We start from the raw sequence: 22,082 nt of genomic DNA, 5'->3' as shown, positions 1-22,082 counted from the left end.
AGACTGTAATGGTGACAGTCCCTAAAGAGTCATGCCCCACAAAACTCGTGTGCTTCCCTCCCACGTTGACTCTAACTTGGCCATGTGACTTGCACTGGCCAATGGGACAGTGGCATAGACGACACAAGCAAAGGCTTGATAATACTTGCACCTTAGGGCTGCTCTCTTGGAACACTGCCCTGCGACACCATATAAAGAAGCAAATCTAGCCTAAAGGAGGATGAGAGGCCACGTGCAGGAAAACCAAGGCACCCTAGCCATTGATCGGCACCTACTGCCAGGCACGTGAGTGAGGCCAACTTGGACACTCCAGTCCAGTTGACTTTATAGTTTAAGTGCAGCCACATGAGTGGGCCCTGGTGACCCCAGCAGAGGAGCCTCTCAGCTGAGCTACAGAACTGAGAGAAATAATAAATTAATATTGCTTGGAGACTCAAAGATTTGGGATGATTTGTTATGCAGGAAAGATAGTATACAGAAAATGGAAGGAGGTGGTACTGTAACAAAAATACAAAACATGTAGCATTGTCTTTGGACGGCGTGGCAAATGGAGGCTGGCAGGGTGGCAAGGAGGCTGTTAGTGCAGGAGGCTTCGGGGGAAACCCTACTGGAGGCTGGAAAGATAGCCACCTGTATCCTATGGCCGTGAAACGATTATAGTAATGAAATCAGTCCTGCACAACTTTCACCCGCAGTAACTTGGAAGGTAGAAAACATACCTAATGAACTTGCGAATCTGGCTCAGGAAATTTCCAGGTAGAATGTTAAAGGTGTAAATTGTCTTTTTTAGCAGCTTTAACCATAAGATAAGTGAAGGAGGAACTGTTTAGTTTGTAGCAGAATTTAGAAGAAACACGGAAAGGCGAGGATGTGCTGGGTTCCAAAACTAAATGTTTCATATTTCCAGTCTCTTTACCCCACAAAAGAGTCTCAGGGTGAGACATGGTTTCAGGGTAAAGATAAATTACGTTTGAGGCCGTGACTCTTTCTTAAGACCTGAGAAAAATTTAAGGTGGTGTCTAGTAGACCCTCTCACTTAGAAAAAGGGGCTTTTTAAGAATCTCAAGGTCACTGCCACACACAGCTCTCCAAGACACTGCCCAAAGCGGAGGGAAGACCACCTCTAAAACAATTGTGGGAATGGCTTTTGTCTAATCAAGTAGACTATTTTCTGATACCTAAAAAGCTGACAAAGTTTTAAGGAAGTTGCAAGACAGAGAGTTCAGAATGAAAAAAGCCTTGGGTTCCAAACTTTCTGAAGGGCAGAAAGCAGGTTGAGAAAACTCCGCAGCCACGAAGAGGCCAGTTCTCACCATCACAGAAATGTGTCTCGGAAGGTGGAGCCAAAAGCCCAGAGAGCAAAGCTAAGAGCCAGAGAGAACAGTCAGTTGAGGAATCACTGCCATTGAGGTAATGGGACCCTAAGGCAGGAGCATCGCTTACCTCCAAACAGAGGGTCGTGCACCCTGCTCCCCGTGGAACTGCAGAATCACTCTCGATCTCCCAGTCCTCCCCTTTTTGGATGTGAGTGTTTACTGAGGTTGTCCTGGCCCTGTCTCACCATCATGTGAGACATTGGGTATACAGAGAGGAGGGGATGGTTTATCTTTTCATTTCACCAGTCCTTGGATCAAGAGGAGCCAAATGAGGAACCCCACCTGAGGAGCCTCATGTGTACCTGGACCAGATTCAGATCACGAGACCCTACACTTCGGGCCCGGGGTCATGATGAATGAGACTCCAGGGCCCTGGGAGGGATGCGGGTATTTTGCATGTGGGAGGGATGTGACCCATTTGTGACAGAGGGAGAACTGTAGTAGGTTGTTAGAGTAATGAGCCAGTGCGTCACGCCACCCCTTACACATATCAAGTGCGTCTCCCTCTCCCAGGGACTCTGAGCTTGGCGTTGTGATTTGCTTTGGCCAATGGGACAATGGCACACAGGACACAACTAGAGGCTGGAGAAGCGCTTGCACACTGGAACATTGCCGTCGAGGAAACTGGTCCAGCCCACTGGAGGAGGAGAGGCACGTGAAGGAGAACCAAGGTGCCCAGATGGTAGCCACCAGCTGCTGGATGTCTTGGCCCATCAGGCCTGCATATCCCCGCACTGAGTGAAAGTTTTCAGGCCAAATCAGCAGAGGAACCACTCAGCCAGGCCACAGAATCATAGGGAAATTATAAGTCATTGTGAAAGTAAAAAGTTTCGGGATGGTTTTGTTAGGCAGCAATAGATAACTGATACACAGGAATATGAAAAAGCCTTCTAGAAGGAGCTGGTATTGAAGGTCAGAGAGGATAAGCACATAGAGAGCCAGGACGAGGTTCTTCCCGGCACTGCAAGAGAAGGTAGGAGAGTCAGCAAAGGCATGGAGGGAGGGCGAGGGTCAGGGCATCACAGGCTGCTTCACGCTCAATATGCCACAGTCTGCAGGAACTACTCCAAGAGGGGTAAAGGGGCCCCTTTTTTAGAAAACAGCACCTTTAAGTGTTTCATTACTCAGCGGAGGTCTTGGCTTAGCCGTGGGGACTTAAAGGTCCAGAGCTTTCCCACCCCTACTGCCCAAAGACATGCCGTGGGAGAGACTGTCAGGATGGTGGTGGCCAGAGGACAAGCACGCACTGTCACTTCTCAGCCACTCATTAACAGGAAATAAACAAACACCCAAACTGCACCATCTGGGTGGGGTAGAAAGTGCAGCGGACTTGAGGTCCCCAGATTCAGGTTTACTACATGCAATGTGCTACTGTTTTCAAACTATGCAACCATGAACACTGCACATAATATTTCTCTGGGTCTCATGTCTTCCTTTGTAAAATGAGCAGATGTCCTCCAACTCTGAAAGTCTAAGGTTCTAGGATGAGATTTCAATTTATAAATAAATATGTAAGTGCCTCCCACATAATAAGCAGTCAAGCCTGTGTTGATCTGAGTGGGCTTTAGCAATCAAATGGGCTACGGTAACACTGAAATACTGTTATCTATAAATCGCTGCAACCCTTTTGGAAAGCAATATGCGAGTAAGAGTCAAGAGTCATAAAAATGTTTATCTTTTGACTTCGTAATCCCATTCTTAGGTATTCATCCTGTGGAAATAACTAAACATAAGGTAAAACCTATATGTATCACCTCAAATGTAAAAAAAAAAATCGGAAATAACCTAAATGTCTAGTAAAGAGGATAGACAAATTATTGCCTGGGCAATATTGTGGCGCCATTACAAGAATTATTAGAAAAGCTATAGAATCATAGGAAAGTGTTTATGATTTCATAATTAGTAAAAAAGGAAATATATATATATATATATACACATATAATATTACTACATGTAAAAATAGGCTCTGCATATGGGCAAGGCTGGAAGGAACATGCAAACACAAAAATAGCTGTATGAAGGAGCTGAGATGATGGAGCTTTTTCTTCTCTCTTACAAGTTAGCCTTGTAATAAGCTTTCAACCCCACTATCTCCCTCTACTCTTCACTCTCATTCCTGAAGGAGGCACAACAGGAAAGCCCACCACACTCGGCCTGGGGTGGGGGGGCCCGGAGCCCTCCAAGCCTGACATGGGCACGAACATCTCCTGGCAGTGTCCAGCAAACCCACCAGGGACCCAGGGCTGACCAGGAGTTCCTAAACTAGGAGAGGGTAATTTAGGCTGCCTATAACTCCACCAAAGACGGTGACTCAGGAAGAGAATGCCAAGGTAATTCTGAGAAACCCTGACATAACCCGCCTTTTGCCCAAGATGGTTCTGGCAGGAGACCGAAAAACAGGGCATGTGTGTTGCCTGTGACCTCGCCAAGGTGTTTTTGTTGCTGGAAACCAGAGAGAGGTACTGAGAGAAGACACATCACCTCATCTCCCCCATCTGAAGTTAAGGGCATCTTCTCCATTCAAATCAAGCAGCGTTTTTGAGCATCTACTTTAGAGAAGACACTGAAGAGGATACAAAGATGACTAAGACAAGGCTGTCGCTGCAAAGAGCTTGCATCCCAGCGTGGGAGCAGGAGGAAGAGAGAGACAGAAGGGGCTGTGCTCTAAGGTGGAACATTTAAAAGTCAGGGAACCAGTGCTACCAAAGTCAGGAAGAGGAAGAGATCATGTCCAGCTGGAAGGATCACTTGTGCTGGGACTTGAAGGGTGGGTTTTGTCAGAGATGATGACTTGAGAAGGCGTTTCAGGCCGAGAAGACAGTGGAAGCCAAAAGGCAAAGATGGGGGAGCCCTGGGGCACTTGGGTAGCGGTGAGGAGTCCAGGTAAGCTGCACCGAGGACACACAGCCGGGGACAGTAAGAGATCTGGTAGGAAGGGAGATTGGAGCCAGGAGGGGCTGCACCTTAAATGGTCTCCCTGGCTGTGCTTTAGGATAATGCTCGGTGACAGGAGCGTGGAGACAGAATCGGCGTCGGGAAGGCAGGAATCAAGCAGCCTGGCTGGGGTTTCAGTGGCTCAACAGAAAGGAAAGGACAGGGGTGAAGGACCCTGCGGGGACAGGGCTGATGGAATTTGGTGACTGACTTGGGTGGGAGGAAGGAGTCGTGGGTAACTACAGGGCTTAAAGCCTGGGAGACAGACTACTTGAGGATGCTGACCACGGGAACAGGAAACCAGGAGGAATGGGCTGGATCGGGGAGGAAAGTGAAGGATCTGGCCTGGGATAGGGTGAGGTAAATGCAAGTGGCCGTGTCCAATACGCAGGTGGATGTTAGGGGTGAGCTTGATAGAGCAGTCAGGGTTAGATTTGAGAGCCATCCATGGAAAAGGCTGCAGCTGGAGAGGCAGAAGTGTCTGGGAAGAGGCCTTGCAGCAGAAACTTAGAGAACAATGTGTAGGCATCAGAGGAGAAGAAGCAAACAACAGAGAAACTGGACGACCAGAGGGAACAGAGGAGACACGTGGTCCTCAGGGCTTGGATGACAAGTGTCGACTGTGATGGTGCAGGGGTTAAGGCAGGTGGGGTGGGGGGATGGGGTCTCAAAGTGAGAATTTAGGGCAGAGCGGAAGCCAGACTCAAAGGAGCAGAGAGCACAGTCACAGGGTGGGGACAGACTCTGATAACTTTTTCATTAAGTTTGGCGGTAGGGAGACGAGAGTTGGATGGCAACCCGAATGGTTAGCAGGGTCAAGGGAAAGTGTGTTTTAGGGCGTTCACCACTGAGTATGTTTGTAGGTGAGAAGACGGTGGATAAAAAGAGAACTGAGCATCAATGCCCTGGAGAGGAGGGCACGGGAGCACTGCTGAAGTCAGCTCCATCGCAAGAGATCACACTTGATCCTCCAAGGCAATGCTGTTCAAAACTTTTTTTTCTTAACAGAAACTTTCCTTCAGGCAAACTTTATTCAGATCCTGAAATATAAAGTCATTGATGTTGGGTCACAGTAGGGAATGGAGAGGGTCAAGAGAAGGCGCTCATTGCCCTGGGGCATTAGCTCCAAGCAAAACAAAGAGGGTGGGTGGAGACCAGATGGAGAAGAACAGAATAAGTTAGTAAGGAGAAAGGGAGATGTTTTGCTGTGAGCATGATGGGGATGTTGAAAGTGGTGAGCTTAAAGAAAGCAGAAAGAATTTGGAAGAGTCACAGTGAAAAATGAACTACTCATTGCATTTGATCTGGGAAACATGGGATTTCCAGGCAGTACAGAAGTCCCTGTTGAGTTGGAGAGCATGAATCAGAAGTGCAGCCAGCTGGCACTCAGCTTTTCCCTGGCAAGGTTGGCAGCCTCACACAGAAGCAGCATATGACGGTGATTATCCAGGCTGGGGGCTGACACCAGTCTGATGGAAGGGTGGGACGGGAGGGGCTCTCAGGAGCTTTCAGGGATGTGCTTGAGAGAGGCAGCCTTTTCTGGGGTCTCCTATTTGCCAAGCCAGACAACAGGACTTTTTCTTGTGTCCACGGATGTTTTCCCTTGGCTGTTATCAGTGGGAGACAAGGTTGCTTTAAAGGATAGGACACGAACTTTGAACTGAGATTTTCAGTGAGATATTATTTTAATTTTTTAAAAATCATAGTAAACTGAACTTAACATAAAATTTACCATTTAAGCCATTTTTAAGTGTATAGTTATATGGTGTTAGGTACATTCACTTTGTTGTGCAACCATCACCACTGTCCATCTCTGAAAGTTTTCTATCATCCCCAACTGAAACTCTGTACCCATTAAACACTAATGCTCCATTTCTCCCTCCCTCCAGCCCCAATAACCACTGTACTACTTTCTGTCTCCACGAATTTGACTACTCTAGGTATCTCAGATAAGTGAAACCATACAATATTTGTCCATTTGTGTCTGGCTTATTTCACTTAGCATGATGTCCTCAAGATTCATCCATTCTATAGCACGTGTCAGGATTTCCTTCCTCTTTAAGCTGAATGATATTCCATTGAATGTATACACATTTTTTTTATTCATTCATCAGTGAATGGACACTTACATTGTTTCCACCTTTTGACTATTGTGAATAATGCTGCTATAAATATTGGTGTACAAATATCTGCTCAGTTCCTGTTTTCAATGCTTTTGGGTATATACCACCAAGTGAAGTTGTCCATAATATGTTTTTAAAATGATGCACATAACTGAATAAAAATAGATCAATGCAGGACTTCCCTGGCAGTCCAGAGGTTAAGACTCCACTCTCCCAGTGCAGGGGGCGTGGGTTCAGTCCCTGGTCTGGGAACTAAGATCCCACAGCCAAAAAATTTAAAAAAAAATAATAATGAAATACATAATTCTCAAAATAAATAGATCAATGCAACTTTGACCAAAATGGGTGGTGCCAGACCTGTGAGAGCGTGGGACAAGGAGACCTGGGCACCAATGCCCCTGCCTGGGCAGGGCTGATGGCATGGCAGCCACTCATACCCTTTTCTGGAGCCCTAGGCTGGGATGTCAGGTCAGTCTAAAAGGATTCAAGAACAGTTGGCTATTTTACTTTTGGGGAAAAAAGGAACCATGCCAAGCTTCCAAAGCACCGTTCCTGGTAAGCAAATGCACACAAACAGCTGTGGTTTGGGCACAGCTGATAAGAGCAGAGCTGGTTATTGGTTTGTTTTTTTTTTTTTTTTTTTAAAAGCCAAATTTTAGTGAGGCACCCTAGACTTTCCTTTCTGGCACTATTTGTATGTCAAAGCACAGACTTTGGTGTCAAGACACACTTCTAGTCAAATCTGTGCTCTGCTAGTCTTAGCTCTGTTGGGCAGGTCATATTACCTCCCTGATTCTCAGTTTTCTCGTCTATGTATTGCGTAGCTAAAAGGATTAATGAGACGTGTATGTGTAAGTGCTTCACACGGAATCCAGCGCACAGCAGCCCATCAGTAAATACCGGTTTCCTTCTTTTCCCTTCTCAGTGGCTTCTTTCACTGGCCCCCCACCCTCTTTTGAACTTGGGGAGCCTAGAACCCCTCTGCTCTCTGGCACCTTCCCAGGTAGTTTTAAGCAGCCCAGAAAAAGAGAAAGACAGAAACACTGCACCTTTGCCTCCTAGTGGTGAAACAAGCCCATTGCATGGGCAAACAATAAACTACACATTCAAACTTTATTCGTTTGTGAATCAGAGGTCGGTCTCATTTATAAACACGTACCTGAGTCATCAGCAATATATCCCTGTAACTAGAGTTTACTGCTTACTATTCATGGCTAAATACTATCTAGCAGAATAATTAGAAGGCATCGTTAAATATATCACATTCATTTGGTCTGCAGACTGACGAGAACACTAACTCTGTATATTTCGTCTCATGTACATCTGCTTATAAATGTTAAAGAGCTGATGACCGAGGAGAGCAAGAGGCCCCTGGGTAGTGCAGTGTGGACCTCTTTTTTTTTTTGGCCGTGTTGGGTCTTCGTTGCTGCGCGCGGGCTTTCTCTAGTTGCGGCGAGCGGGGGCTACTCTTCGTTGCGGTGCGCGGGCTTCTCATTGCGGTGGCTTCTCTTTTTGCCGAGCTCGGGCTCTATGCGCACAGGCCTCAGTAGTTGCAGCACGCGGGCTCAGTAGTTGCGGCACGCCGGCTCAGTAGTTGTGGCTCGCGGGCTCTAGAGTGCAGGCTCAGTAGTCGTGGCGCACGGGCTTAGTTGCTCCACGGCATGTGGGATCTTCCCGGACCAGGGAATTGACCTCGTGTCCCCTGCATTGGCAGGCGGGTTCTTAACCACTGTGCTACCAGGGAAGTCCCCCAGTGTGGACTTCTTAAGCCCAGGGATATCATAACATCCTAGTCAGGAGCACAGACAAGGGCACCGTGGAGACCTGGAAAAGTGTAACTTTGGAGGTGATCCATGAAGGATTTGATTGACTGAGAGTGGGATGCCCATGCTGTCTCTCAGAAAGGCTGAAAAAATGGGAGCTGGAAGTAGACTCAGCTGCTGCCCCACGCAGCATTCAGAACAGCTCCTGGCATGTCTGTTCTGAGTTCTGACTGGAGAGCAGTTCCTTCAGAGGCAGGATGGGCCTGGCTGAGAGGAAGTGGGACCCAGAGATCAGACATGCTTGGGGGCTGGTGTTGAGGTGGCACGTGGAGTGGACCCAGCAGCAGGAGAGAGGAGAAGGCCCCTACAGTATCCGGTGTGTGTGCTGGGGAGGGGAGGGAACTGGAAGCGAGGAGAGGTTGCAGATTGGTGGGTGTCACTTCGAGTAGTCAGCTGGTGAGTTTGCAGACAGCCCAGCAGTATAACCATGGTTGCAATGCAGAGATCGTGACCCATATTCCAGCAGGCAGTGTCATGGAGTCTGTGAGCCAGTCATTGGGCCCAGCCAGGCCTGGGGAGGGGCAGAGGAGCCAAGCAGAGCCCCATTTCCTGAGAATGAGGCAGAGGACACTGGTGGGACCCAGCTATAGCATCAGGAGTAGGTTCCAGGCGGAAAACAGTCTTGACTACAAGTCCTGAGCTATGTCCTAGGGCAGTGTGTCTCATATCCTGTTGACCATGGCATCAGGATTATTGGCGGACCTGTCAGAAATGCTGGTTCCTAGGCCCCGCCCCACACCTACCATTCTGGGGGTGGGCACTAAGAATCTATACTTCCAGCGCTCCTCCTCAAGGTGATTCTTATCACACTGAAGTTTGAGAATCACAGGCCTAAGGCTAATTAACTCTCCCTTGACCAGCAGAATGAGGCCAGGTGCTCGGGCAGGACCAAACAGCTGTAACTATGAAATAAGCCTGTACACTACCCACTTCACAACCCACTTCACAATCCCCAAGCGGAAATGCCAGTGGCAGCCACACTCGTCCTGGGGCCAAATAAAAGTTTTACCACATGGTGACCAGTAGGCTCTGGCTTTTGGACTCCAGGGCACCATTTGATTGATCCAGTACTAAAGATGAGACATGTCTCAACATGTTTTTCTTTCCATTTTTTTTTTTTTTTTAGAAGGATGAAACATGAGTCAATATACACAGAACCAGGGTTAGTCTCTGATAAAATAGGTGAGTGGTTTGTTTTGGGCATTGTGTTAGAAGCCCATCCCCAAGACGCCTGTTGCCCTCACATGACGTGAACACCAGAACCCCTCTCTGTGGCACCCCTCACTACCCCCCTGCGGAGTTCTGCATTCTCTGGCATCTTCTTCAACTAACTTCTGCAAAACTCTAAAAATGCAACAAGTAAGGAAGCGTTATGTCATCTGTGATACACATCAACTCAATGAATTAGGTAGTCATTAAAATTATTATTATAAAGATTTTGTAGAAATTTAGGGAAATATTTATTAAATGTTATTAAGTAATTGTATTATTAAGTGTAGAAAATATCTACATCGTTATAGCTAAAAATATGAAAAACAAAACAATATGCAAAAAATAAAACTTGTGAGAGTTGTGACAATCTGTTAGCAGGGCAGGAATAGAGACGCAGACATAGAGAACGGACGTGTGGACACATAAGGGTGGGAAGGGGGGGTGGGATGAACTGGGAGATTGGGATTGACATATACCCACTACCATGTGTAAAGCAGATAGCCAGTGGGAACCTGCTGTATAGTGCAGGGAGCTCAGCTCGGTGCTCTGTGGTGACCTAGATGGGTGGGATGGAGGGGGGGAGGGAGGTCCAAGAGGGAGGGGGTATATGTATACATACAGCTGATTCACTTAGCAGAAACTAATGCAACATTGTAAAGCAACTATACCCCAATAAAATAAAATAAAACTTTAAAAAAATGTGCTATAGTGTAACAGTTAATTAAAAGCTAACTTTCTGCTGTCCCTTTTCTTCTCTGAATTACAAGATGATAAACCGTACTCAGGACTGAAACCTACAGTAAGAGAACTGTATATAACTGCTGAGTATTCACTAACCTTGAAAGGTCAAAAATATCCCCGGTGAAGTCCACAAGAGATGGGCTGGCTGGCAGCACTGAGCCCAGCCTGTTCTCAGCAACCAGAGCCTGCGCTGCCTGTTCAAGGAGCTTGTCAATGGCCTGATGCAGGTGCAAGTGAAGATGAGCAGCCCCTTAGCAGCTGCTTAAGCAGCAGGCTGGGCGATGCGCTACTGACAGCATGAGAGGGATGATGTCTGGGCTAAGTGGTGTGAAGAGCTCAAACTCTGACCTTTTATTTGGACAACTTCTGTTTGAGCTAGATTGGGAGTTGATTCGCGCCTCATCCTGAGCTGTGCTCCAGGGCAGCAGATTTCAGCCTCTGCCTGTATGTGGACATAGGGAGAAGTAAGCTTGAAAGTGCCAACCTCCTTTCACAGCCTCTGAGGTGAGGGGAGCCTTGATAATAGCCTATAAATACCACAGGATGGAAATGCCAGCAGCTGGCCACTCCAGGGTGCAACTGCATAAACAAGGGGTTTTTATGCAAAGAAACGCAGTCAGAGAAATATTAGCCTGAATGTCAAGTTTTCCTACAGTGAACTCAGCAAGACAGCAAAACCATCTTCCCCTGGGGAAAGAGGGCAGTAGGAGGAAACGCCAGCTCCTGAGGCATAAGGAGAGATTTGGAGGCCTTTGTTGGAGAGAGCAAGCCAACGCCTGTGGGTATGCAGGGCAATGCTTGTGAACCGGAAGAGTGTTAGTACCACTGTGATGCTGGGCGTTGCAGGGAAGAGAGCTGAGAGAAGGTGATGAGAATTATCTTTTTCCGAGGGAAACAATAGGAGGTTCGGTCTCATTGTGATGCTTCCCTTTTCTGCCTTTGGCTCTTCCGATCCCTAGGACTCCTAAGGCTATAAATGCGCTATCATTGAGTTAATCTCACTCATGGGTCTTAAACAATGGTTCTGTAAAATGGAGATGATTAAAGAAAAAGTTGCCGGCTTGCAGATAAAACTTGAAACAGTGATGCACTGAAATGAAAAATGAAAATTTCACATATAGTCTTACAATTGTAAGGTCTACTGAGGCTCCTCTTCTTAAGCACAGCAACTGCAATTTGAGTATCTGACGAGAGGTATGCAGTGGGATGGAGTTTTGGCCCCATTAGCACTATTGTAAGCCGTAACCTAGGCATGAACAGCTAAAAGAAAAAAGAGGAATTTAATACACAATGTCTTCATACACTCTATAGACACTATAGCTCTTAATTCATGGCTACTAGTTGATTATTCAGTAAATTACCCTCACTCTTTAAAGGTGAGAAACACATTTTATACATTTTTATCTTCAAAATTTTAGTTACCTACATAATAAATTCAAGTCAAGCCTCAACATACAATAATTTGTAAAGAAAATTCAGCACAACATACCAAAATTTATGGGATGCAGCTAGTGCAGTGCTACCTGGGGAGGTCAAGCCCCACCATTAGGCAAGAAACTGAAAGAAAAGACATCCAGATTGGAAAGGAAGAAATAAAGAAAATTTAAGTTTTAATTAATATTCTAAATATAAGTGTTATGGGTTGAATTGTGTCCCCCACAAAAGATATGCTGACATCCTAACCTCATGACCTAAGAATGCAACCTTATTTGGAAATAGGGTCGGTGTAGATGTGATTAGCTAGAATGAGGCCATACTGGCGTAGGATGGGTCCTTAATCCAATACGGCTATGTCCCTAGAAGAAGAGAAACCAGAAACACACAGGGAGAGGGCCATGTGACAGCAGAGATTGAGACTGGAGTGATGCAGCCGTGAGCCAAGTATTGCTGGTGACACCAGAAGCTCGAGAAAGACATGGAATAGATTCTCCCCTAGAGTCCTGGGAGAGCATTGCCCTGCCATCACCTTGATTTCAGACTTCCAGGCTCCAGAACCATGAGAGAATAAATTTCTGTTGTTTTAAGCCACCCAGTTTGTGGTCATTTGTTCCAGTAGCCCTAGGAAACCAATACAATAAGCAAAGAGCAGAAAGACACCCAAGTTGCCTCTCGCTGCTCGGTCATGAGCAGACCTCTGCTACTTTGCATACGGCCAAGGCCCGTGGGCCCCGGGGCCACCCACGCTGAGCAGATCAGAAAAGTAATTGGACTCTTTTACTGACTCTCTGACCTCCCACATTGTGACAGAGTCTGTCCCCCATTTCTTCCTCAACAAACTGAGCCTCAGTACTGCTCAGGGGTCTACCTGTCAGAGGAGGTAACCTTATCCCCAGCTCAGGGGTAATCCCGATTAGTCTCAGATGGTGCGGTGATCCCATTCCTCTTGCCAATGACTGGTTTAGGGACAGGCAAGTGAGGGGAGCCCTGCTGGAGAGCTTCTACGAATGGTTTTCTCACCTTTAATGAGCTGTCCTCTTCTTCCACTGCACATCGTTATAACTCACCATGAAGTTGGGACGATAGCAGACTTCCCATGATCAGGAGGGAGGCCAAGGTCAAAGCTGAAATGCCGAGGATGGCCAAGTGTACAAATAAGAAGGTCACTTCGGTGAGAGGTGAGAGATTGCAGGTGAGAGATGATAGTGTCTTGGCCAGGGTGGTGATTGGAGGTGGGGAGAAGTTGCTAGATTCTGGGTATATTTTGAAGATAGTGCCCAGAGGACTTAGAGGCTGGATGTGGAGTGTGAGAAAAAAAGAGGAGTCGAGGAAAACTCAAAGGTTTTTAACTTGAGCACCTGAGAGGACGGTGCTGCCATTCGCTGAGATGGGAGGAGCAGCTTTCACGGGGAGCAGGAGGTCAGCTTCAGAGGTTGAGTTTGAGATGCCACGTCCGAGTGGAGATGTTGAATAGGCAGTGAGACATGTGTGGAGTACAGGAGAGAGGTCCAGGCTGGCGGTATGAATGTAAGCTGCCAGCATACAGATAGTATTAAAGACATGTGACTGAAATCACGAACAGAGCCAGAAAAGAGAAGAGGCCCGAGGACGGAGCCAGAGGCAGCACACAGACTGGGAAAGAGCTGCCGTGTGGATAAAATGAGAAACAACCCTTGACACAAATACATAAGAAAAAGCACAGATATATAAGGTCAATAATAATAATAGCTTACTATATGCCAGGCTCTGTGCTGTGGTCTGCATATATATTATGTAATTTAATCTTCATCAAACCGCATTAGCAATTTAAAAATACCAGCGAAACGATTCCAAGGCATCATTACGCAAACCAAAATAAATAAAAATGAAACTGTTTAGATGGGGCTGTGGGAAAACTGATGTCCTGAAATGTGGCCAGTGGCACTTTAGCAGGAGAGGATCTGGAAGCAGTGTAACAGGAGCTCTAAAGTCATTCCACCTTTTGACCTTATTTAAGAAGGAAAAAGTAACTCTTACATACATTCCTTGCAGGTCTATCTATAAGCGTAAAAATCTGGAAATGACGCAAGTCATTGCGAAACAGGCTACGAGACATTAACATGAAGGAATGGCCATTGACCCATTAAAAATGGCAAGTATGTGGACTCTGTTGATACAGGTAATGTGATTTGTCTTGGTTAGGATTGCTTCCTTTGGAGGAGAGAATTCCAGACAATTCGCTTAAATGAAGGAAAATTTATTTTGAGAATACAGAGGTATCTCAGGGCTCCCAAGAGCAACAAAATAGATGCAGCTCTCTCAAAGGACTGGGACCTGGACCTGGAAAGTCATCAGGGGCAAGACAAGGCACCTGAATGGCGACACCAATTCCCTCCTTCACCAAACTCAGTCAGGCTCCTCTGAGCCCTTTCCCAAGGGGCCTCAAGCTTGGTCTGTAAGGACTTGAACAAACACTAACATCGTATCTAACAGCTCAGGGTCACATCCTAAGGGTGACCCTAGGCCCCACTAGAAGTGCCTGCCTGAGAAAACTCCAGGTTGCCAAAGGAATTTACAGCTTGTTCCAGAAATACCTGAAGTTAGAGCCCCTTCTCCCAGTCTCTGTGGGAGGGAGGGAGGCTCACTTTGAAAAGTCAGTGTTTAACTTTGCTAGTTTTTAAAAAAATAAATTTATTAATTTATTTAATTTTGGCTGCGTTGGGTCTTCGTTGCTGCGCGCGGGCTTTCTCTAGTTGCAGGGGCAACTCTTCGTTGCGGTGCGTGGGCTTCTCATTGCGGTGGCTTCTCTTGCTGCGGAGCAGGGGCTCTAGGCATGCAGGCTTCAGTAGTTGTGACACGTGGGCTCAGTAGTTGTGGCGCACGGGTTTAGTTGCTTCGCGGCACGTGGGATCTTCCCAGACCAGGGCTCGAACCCGTGTCCCCTGCATTGGCAAGCGGATTCTTAACCACTGCAACACCAGGGAAGTCCCTAACTTTGTTAGTATTTAACTTTGGTAAGTTTTCTGACAAAAGCCAGAAAAGCTTAAATGATACATACAAGATAGGCATTTATCAAATTCCCTTTTTTTCTGTAAAAATTTTTGTACTCACAATTTAAAAAATACATTTCTGAACAGTTATATAGTGGTTTCTACATACGTGTGGAGGGAGAAATACTCAACTATCATTGGGTTGTATATTAATAGGGAATAAGACTTAAAAGGTGGATTTAGAATAGAAGAATTTAAACAAGGCTGGGTGGTCACTAATTTGAGGCCAGTAATTCTATATTTACAAGGAAATTGTCCCTTATCATGAATTGCCTATTTCTGGTTTCCACACGTGACTCCTACCCACACTCTTTCGCCATGAAGCTTAGTGTTATTTTGTTAGTGGAGCCACATGAAGGGCACAGCCACCTGTAACGTGAAGGAGAGGGCTGCGTGAGGCAGACTGCAGGCTGCTAAACGATGCATTTTCATCGCTTTTCTCCTCTGCCTGGAACATCTATTCCTTCTTCTCGTTGAAATTCCTGTGCATCCTTCAAAGCCCCTGATCAGATGATATTTCCTGTATGGAGCCACCTCTGATCCGCTAGTCAGAATTAATCCCTGCCCTGTGTTGCTATGGCATATTCAATCCTTCTATTATGGAATTTTATATGTTGCTTTGTAATTAATGGTGTGCACATTTGTCTTTTCTCAAGATCGGGGAATGTGCTTAATTACCTTTGGCTCTCTGGTGTCAGTACAGTGCTTGGCAAATTGTAGGTGCTCAATAAATGCTTGCTGACTCGTTGAATTCCCTGTGCATTCATTCACTTATTTATCCTTTACAGAGCCCTTAATTGGCTGCTAGGGAATAGACATCAGGACTAGTTCAGGTAACTCCAGACCAGTTCTAGCCTGTTCAGGTCGATGCAGCACCTCTCAACTGGGAGTAGGGAGAGGCAAAGAGGGGAGAATTTAAAACAAGGCAGGAGGCAGAGGATATAAGGTTAGCAGCTGGGGAAAAAGGAGATCAGATTCCCACTCTTACATGACCTTCCTTCTCTAGACAACCGTGTCTTTCTGGCTTCCCAGATAGAGGGCTGCTCTGCAATCAGATAGAAGAGATGGAAACGGAATGAGAAGGATTCATACATTTTTCCACTGGGGGGTGGTCTAGGTGAAAACACACATTTATTGGTTTCCTATCGCTACTGAAAAAAATCACCAAAACTCGATGGCTTAAAACAACACAAAATGATTCTTTTATAGTCTTAGAAGTCAGATGTCCAAAATGAGTTTTACAGGGTTAAAGATCAAGGCTTGCAGGGCTATTTCTTTCTGGAGGCTCTAGGAGAGAATTCATTGCCTTTCCAGTTTCTAAAGGGTATCCTCATTCCTTGGCAGGGGGCCCCACCACACACAGCCTTTTTTCCCCTCTGCTTCCATCATCCCATTGCCTTCAACCTACTTCCATCCCGTTTCCCTCTTATAAGGACTTTTGTGATTACATTGGGCCTATCCGGATAAGCCAAGATCATTTCCCCAGCTCAAAATCCTTAACTTAATCATACCAGCAAAGTCCCTTTTCCCTTTTGTCATATACAGTAACATTCACAGGTTCCAAGGATTAGGATGTGGACATCTCAGGGGGACCATTATTCAGCCTATTACAACATGCTTAATGTGAACATCTTCACCATAACAAAAAAGCCCCCTTATCCAAAAGGCTCTTACCTGGGATTTCTAGCCTCTTTAATAACTGCAGCAAATCAATGACACAACTGACTCATTGATCTTTTGTATAATTTAACATTGCTGGGACTTTAACATTGCTGGAAAAAAAGTGATAAGGCTAAAAACCAGCCCACTGAAAACATAATAGCTTAAGAGATAAGAGCCACTGCTAAAAAGATACATGCACTTAGGGTTCACAGTCTATCAAGGACCCAGAGGAATAGAAAGAGTATCATTTATAATGAGCTTCACAATACTATATAGAACAATAAGTGTAATAATTTGGGAAACTGTAAAGTATTGTGTCAATTTCAGGGATGATTATCCCTAGGTGGAATTAGTGTATTTGTTTACGTGTATGTTTCTTTCCCACTGTACTCCCCCATCGGAATGTCAGTGCCAGAAGAGCAAAAACCTCGTGTCTTATGTCCCTAGGGTCTTGAATTAACCTTAGAACATAGCAAATATCAGTAAGTATCTGAATACATTTTTAAAAATATATGCTACTAAATTTCCATTCCTTAAGAAATAAATGAGGGGACTTCCCTGGTGGCACAGTCGTTAAGAATCCACCTGCCAATGCAGGGGACACAGGTTCGATCCCTGGTCCGGGAAGATCCCACATGCCGTGGAGCAACTAAGCCTGTGCGCCACAACTACTGAGCCTGTGCTCTAGAGCTCGCGAGCCACAACTACTGAGCCCACGTGCCACATCTACTGAAGCCCACATGCTCTAGAGCCCATGCTCCACAACAAGAGAAGCCACTGCAATGAGAAGCCCGCGCACTGCAACGAAGAGTAGCCCCCGCTCGCCACAACTAGAGAAAGCCTGCGTGCAGCAACGAAGACCCAACACAGCCAAAAATCATAAACAAAAATAAATGTATAAAAAAAAGAAAAAAGAATGAGAGTTCTAAAAAATAAAAAAGAATATGTGTAAGGAACACTAGCTCACTCCTGTATCCAGCCAGCTTTCTTCCCCACAAATATTTGTATATGCATGTAATTTAACATGCACGCTCCCCAACACCATGTCTTCCCCCAGGGGTGGGGGGCGTGTCTTGATAAGTTGCCAAGACCCCTGGCTTATCTGATACCAGGCATCTTGCTCAGACCTCTTTAAAAGGCAGTGATCCACTAAGTGGTCCCATCTACCACGGGAGCGATGAGCAAGCAGCTGATCTCGGTTCTGCCTCACCTTGTACAGTTCCACAATAGACGCTGCATTTTTTTGCCTCTGCCTGTTCTTACCAGGCCAGTCCAGTCCTGCCTGCTCTTCATCCTGGGATGCCTGCTGCACTCCAGCTTGGCATAGCTTTGAGGTTGTTGGCTCCAAACCAGCTCCTGTTCATCTGCCCCTCCCAAGCCCACACAATAGAGAATTTGACCCCCCCAACACAAACCATTCAGGGAATTATAACACGTGGAATGCAAGAATGGCCATCACCAGCTCCGCTCTGGAAGAGTATATGTGGAAAGAGTACGGAGTCTGCCCAGCCTTGCATGGCTCAAATCTTGGGTTACCACATAGTAGCTGTGTTTTTGAACAAGATATGCAATCTTGTAAAGCCTCAGTTTCCTCGTTTGTACCATGGAGATGATACAGTAAAACCTCACTCCACCATAAGGTGATGGGTGGGCAAAAGAAGACAATCTTATAAAATGCAAGGGCCTGTTTTGAGAAGTTAATGAAATGACTTGGATTTGGGTTCTGGCTATGTGAACCAAATCCTTTCCAGTCTCAGCTGTGGTTTGGTGCCCCCTGTGCATTGTTTACTCTGGTTTAAATATTGATGGGGACAAGCATGGGTCCTGTGACTGGCTAAAGTTCCCAGGACAGCAGCAATAATTCCAGGAATCTCCTAGTTCTCTGGCACCCATTGTGTCTTTTGGATCCAGGGAAATTTGGCTGGAAGAATACTGAGGACACAGGGACTCACTCTCTGCCTCCCCACCTCCCCAGAGAAGGCCCTCCCTAAAGTAGGAACTTTAGCTCATCCCATGTGAGAACAGAGGCTGGGAGAAGGGCAGGAGTTGGGAGTCAACAATTATGTGATATCTGAATTTGCTTTATTGAAGAGTTTTACTTTTAGTGCCTATTCCATTAGTGTTGTTGTGAGGATTAGGGTTGATATAGGAACATGTCTTGGTGCTTGGCATGTAGTATTTGCTTATTAAAATGGTGCATTCCACAAATGTTTATTAAGCACCTATTATGTCCTGGCCACTATACTGGGTCCTAGGGCTATGGCAGTAAATAAGATACATGTTGTTCCTGCCCTCGTGAAACTTATAGTTTAGCAGAAATAACAGCTTAGAGCAACTTGGAAACTATGAAGTTTAAGCTATCATCATATTTTTTTTTCTAAACAATCATCTTTCCCTAAACATTTTAAAACACTTGAGATCTTCTTTGTATATTTTGGAACAGAATACTCCTTTCTCTTCTCTAAAGAAGTGATTCTCAACCAGGGTCGATTTTGCTGCCCAGGAGACATTCGGCAATGTCTGGAGACATTTTTTGGGGGGTGGGGGGAGGTGTGCTACTCTCGTGGGTGGGGCTAAGGACACTCCTAAACATCCTACAGTCACGGGACAGCCCCCAACACAGTCTCACCTGGCCCCAGATTTCAGAACGCCAAGACTCAGACACCATGGTCTAGAGGGGACCTGCTTGGTCCACAATCTGTTATTTTTGGCTACGAAGGGAGAGAAACGCATCACCCTTACAAGTCTTAGAAAAACTGTCCCTTCTGTTCTGTGCCCTATGCCACTTGCCCGTGTCAGAGCAGGGAAAGGGGAGGAGGCTCTTCCAACTTCTCCATCCAGAAGCACGTTCCTGTCAGGGGCAGAGAGAATTGAGCTGGGAGTCTGTTTCAGAGTATCCAGCACTATACCTGCATTTGGTGAGCTTATATTTGACCGATTCTCTTACAGAAGTAAGTTTTCAAATGAAAAGCTCCTGGAAAAGATCTTGTCTTTAAAACCCTACCAAGATATGCAAATAAGCCACATTATCTCAAGGCCACTGAACCCAAGTTTTCAGTTCATTTGGTTTTCTTTATTTTAAAAGTGTTTTAAAAGCTTGTCTGGGCATAATTAATCCAATTTGGTCTTTAGGGTGGTCCAGGCTTCCAGAGTGACTGGTTTTTTGATCTGATGTTTCTCTCACATATGTTCAGCAATAAAATTTTGGACAAAGCAGAGGATGAGGAAGAGTGAGGCAAAATAAAATGAAGCCAGAAGGAGATGGAGGGAGTGAGGGAGGGAGGGAGGGAGGGAGGGAGGAGAACCAAAGGAGTGGGGGTGGGGTGTGGGACAGGGGAGGGGAGGAGAACAAGCACAGAAGGAATGGAAAGGGCTAGTCTTAAATTTCCAGGCACTCCCCACAGGTGAATCATTATTAACAGTTTGGGACTTCCCTGGTGGTGCAGTGGTTAAGAACCCGCCTGCCAATGCAGGGGACACGGGTTCGAGCCCTGATCTGGGAAGATCCCACATGCTGCAGAGCAACTAAGTCCATGCGCCACAACTACTGAGCCTGTGCTCTAGAGCCCACGAGCCACAACCATTGAGTCTGCGTGCTGCAACTACTGAGCCTGTGCGCCTAGAGCCTGTGCTCCACAACAAGAGAAACAACCGCAATGAGAAGCCCGCGCACCGCAACGAAGAGTAGCCCCCGCTCCCTGCAACTAGAGAAAGCCCGTGCGCAGCAACGAAGACCCATCACAGCCAAAAATAATAAATAAAATAAATTTATAAAACAAAAAACATTCTCATGTTGTTCAGAAAATGTGTCACAAGTTTTATTTCTCTATCCACTTTGAGTTTCCTTTTGCTTTTGTTTTCTATTGTGGTAAAATACACATTAAAATTTACCGTTTTAACCATTTTTAAGTGTACAGTTGGCATTAAGTACATTCACATTGTTATGCAACCATCACTACCATCCATCTCCAGAACTTTAAACACTAACTCCCCATCCCCCTCTACCTTTATTCCCTGGCAACCACCATTCTACTTTCTGTCTCTAGGAATTTGACTATTCTAGGTACCTCATATAACTGGAATCATACAGTATTTGTCCTTTTATGTCTGGCTTATTTCACTGAGCATAATGTCAAGGTTCATCCATGTTGTATTATGTGTCAGGATTTCGTTCCTTTTTAAGGTTGAATAATATCCTCATATGTATATACCACATTATTTATCCATTCGTGTTGTTTCCCCTTTTAGCTATTGCGAATAATGTTGCTATGAACATTGGTGTACAAATCTCTGTTCCTGCTTTCATTCCTTTTGGGTGTATATCCAGAAATTGCTGGATCATAAGGTACTTCCATTTAATTGTTTTGAGAAGCAAACTGTTTTCCACAGTGGTTGCACCTATTTACATTTCCACCAGCAATGCACAAGCATTCAATTTTTCTACATCCTTGCTGACATTACTTTATTTTTTGACGATCAATATAGCTATCCTAATGTGTGTGAAGTTGTATCTCATTTGCATTTCCTTAGTGATTAGTGATGTTGAGCATCTTTTTGTGTGCTTATTGGCCACCTGTATGTATCTTTTGGAGATTTATCCAAGTCCTTTACTGAAGTCCTTTATTCAAGTACTTTTTAAATTGGTTGTTGGGTTGTAGGAATTTCTTATGTATTACGAATACTGATTTTTAAAATTAAATATACGAAATATTTGCAAATACTGATATTTTCTCCCATTCTGTGGGTTGCCTTTTCACTGTTGATAATGGCCTTTGATGCACAGGTTTTTAATTTTTAATGAAATCCAATTTATCTCTTCTTTTGTTGCCTGTGCTCTTGGCATCATATCCAAGAAATCATTGTCAAATCCAATTATGAAGATTTCCCTGTTTTCTTTTAAGAGCTTTAGCTCTTAGGCCTTTGATCCATTTGAGTTAGTTTTTATATATGGTGTAGAGGAAGGGTCCAATTTTATTCTCTTGCATGTGGATATCAGATTTTCCCAACATTTACTGAAAAGACTGCCCTTTCCTCATTGACTTCTCTTGGCACCATTGTCAAAAATCATTTGACCACATATTTGAGGGTTCATCTCTGGGCTTTCCATTCTATTCCATTTACCTCTATGTCTGTCTTTATGCCATTACCACACTGTTTTGATTACTGTAGCTTTGTAGTATAGGTGTCCTTTTAATTTTTGAAATACATTCCCTCTTCATGGCTCATGTTGAGCTCTTTAACTCTCTTTGCATGTTGCCTGAAGAGACTGGCATTCTCTGTAGTACCCAAATTTAGCCAGGACCCAGGGACAAAACTGTGCAGTCAGGAACAGGGGAAGGGGAAACAAGCAGGTAAGTCATTCAATATGGTGTCTGGTTTCTTTGGAAAAGAAAAGGCACAGTCACTGGAGTAAAACTGTATGCCTTTATTACACATAAAATGAGTCGTTAAAATACAGTTTGTCCATGTGCAGAAACATTATTATACATTCAATTCTGAAGGTAGTTTTATACGACCAATAGAAGGAACAGTCTAAAAGTGGGAAGAATAAAGACAAGAGTGAGAAGGAGCTAAAAGGCAGAGCTTTATCTGTCAAAGTGCTAAGGCCTATGTGCACAAAGATTTTAAAGACCAACATAAGGTCATTTCTTCCATTCTGATTTCTCTTAAGGTATGATGCAATGAGTCACAGAATTAAGACGGGTTTAAAAAAAATAGGTCATAGCACTTACGGCTAAGAGAAAG

The 22,082-nt window shown here is 45.1% G+C and overlaps 1 protein-coding gene across 1 annotated transcript in view; it reads right to left on the bottom strand.

Moving 5' to 3' along the window:
* DTNB (dystrobrevin beta) overlaps positions 1–10,708 on the bottom strand; it is a 279,721-nt gene extending 269,013 nt beyond the window's left edge. Inside the window, exon 1 of the mRNA XM_036873637.1 lies at positions 10,306–10,708. The gene's annotated coding sequence lies outside the window, so the exon portion shown is untranslated. The remainder of the gene's footprint in view (positions 1–10,305) is intronic.
* Between the last annotated feature and the right edge of the window lie 11,374 nt (positions 10,709–22,082).

Source organism: Balaenoptera musculus, chromosome 13 (assembly GCF_009873245.2).
Source record: "Balaenoptera musculus isolate JJ_BM4_2016_0621 chromosome 13, mBalMus1.pri.v3, whole genome shotgun sequence".
NCBI classification, from domain to species: Eukaryota; Metazoa; Chordata; class Mammalia; order Artiodactyla; family Balaenopteridae; genus Balaenoptera; species Balaenoptera musculus.
Note: the sequence above shows the minus strand (reverse complement) of the source record. Positions and strands in the feature narration are given on the sequence as shown.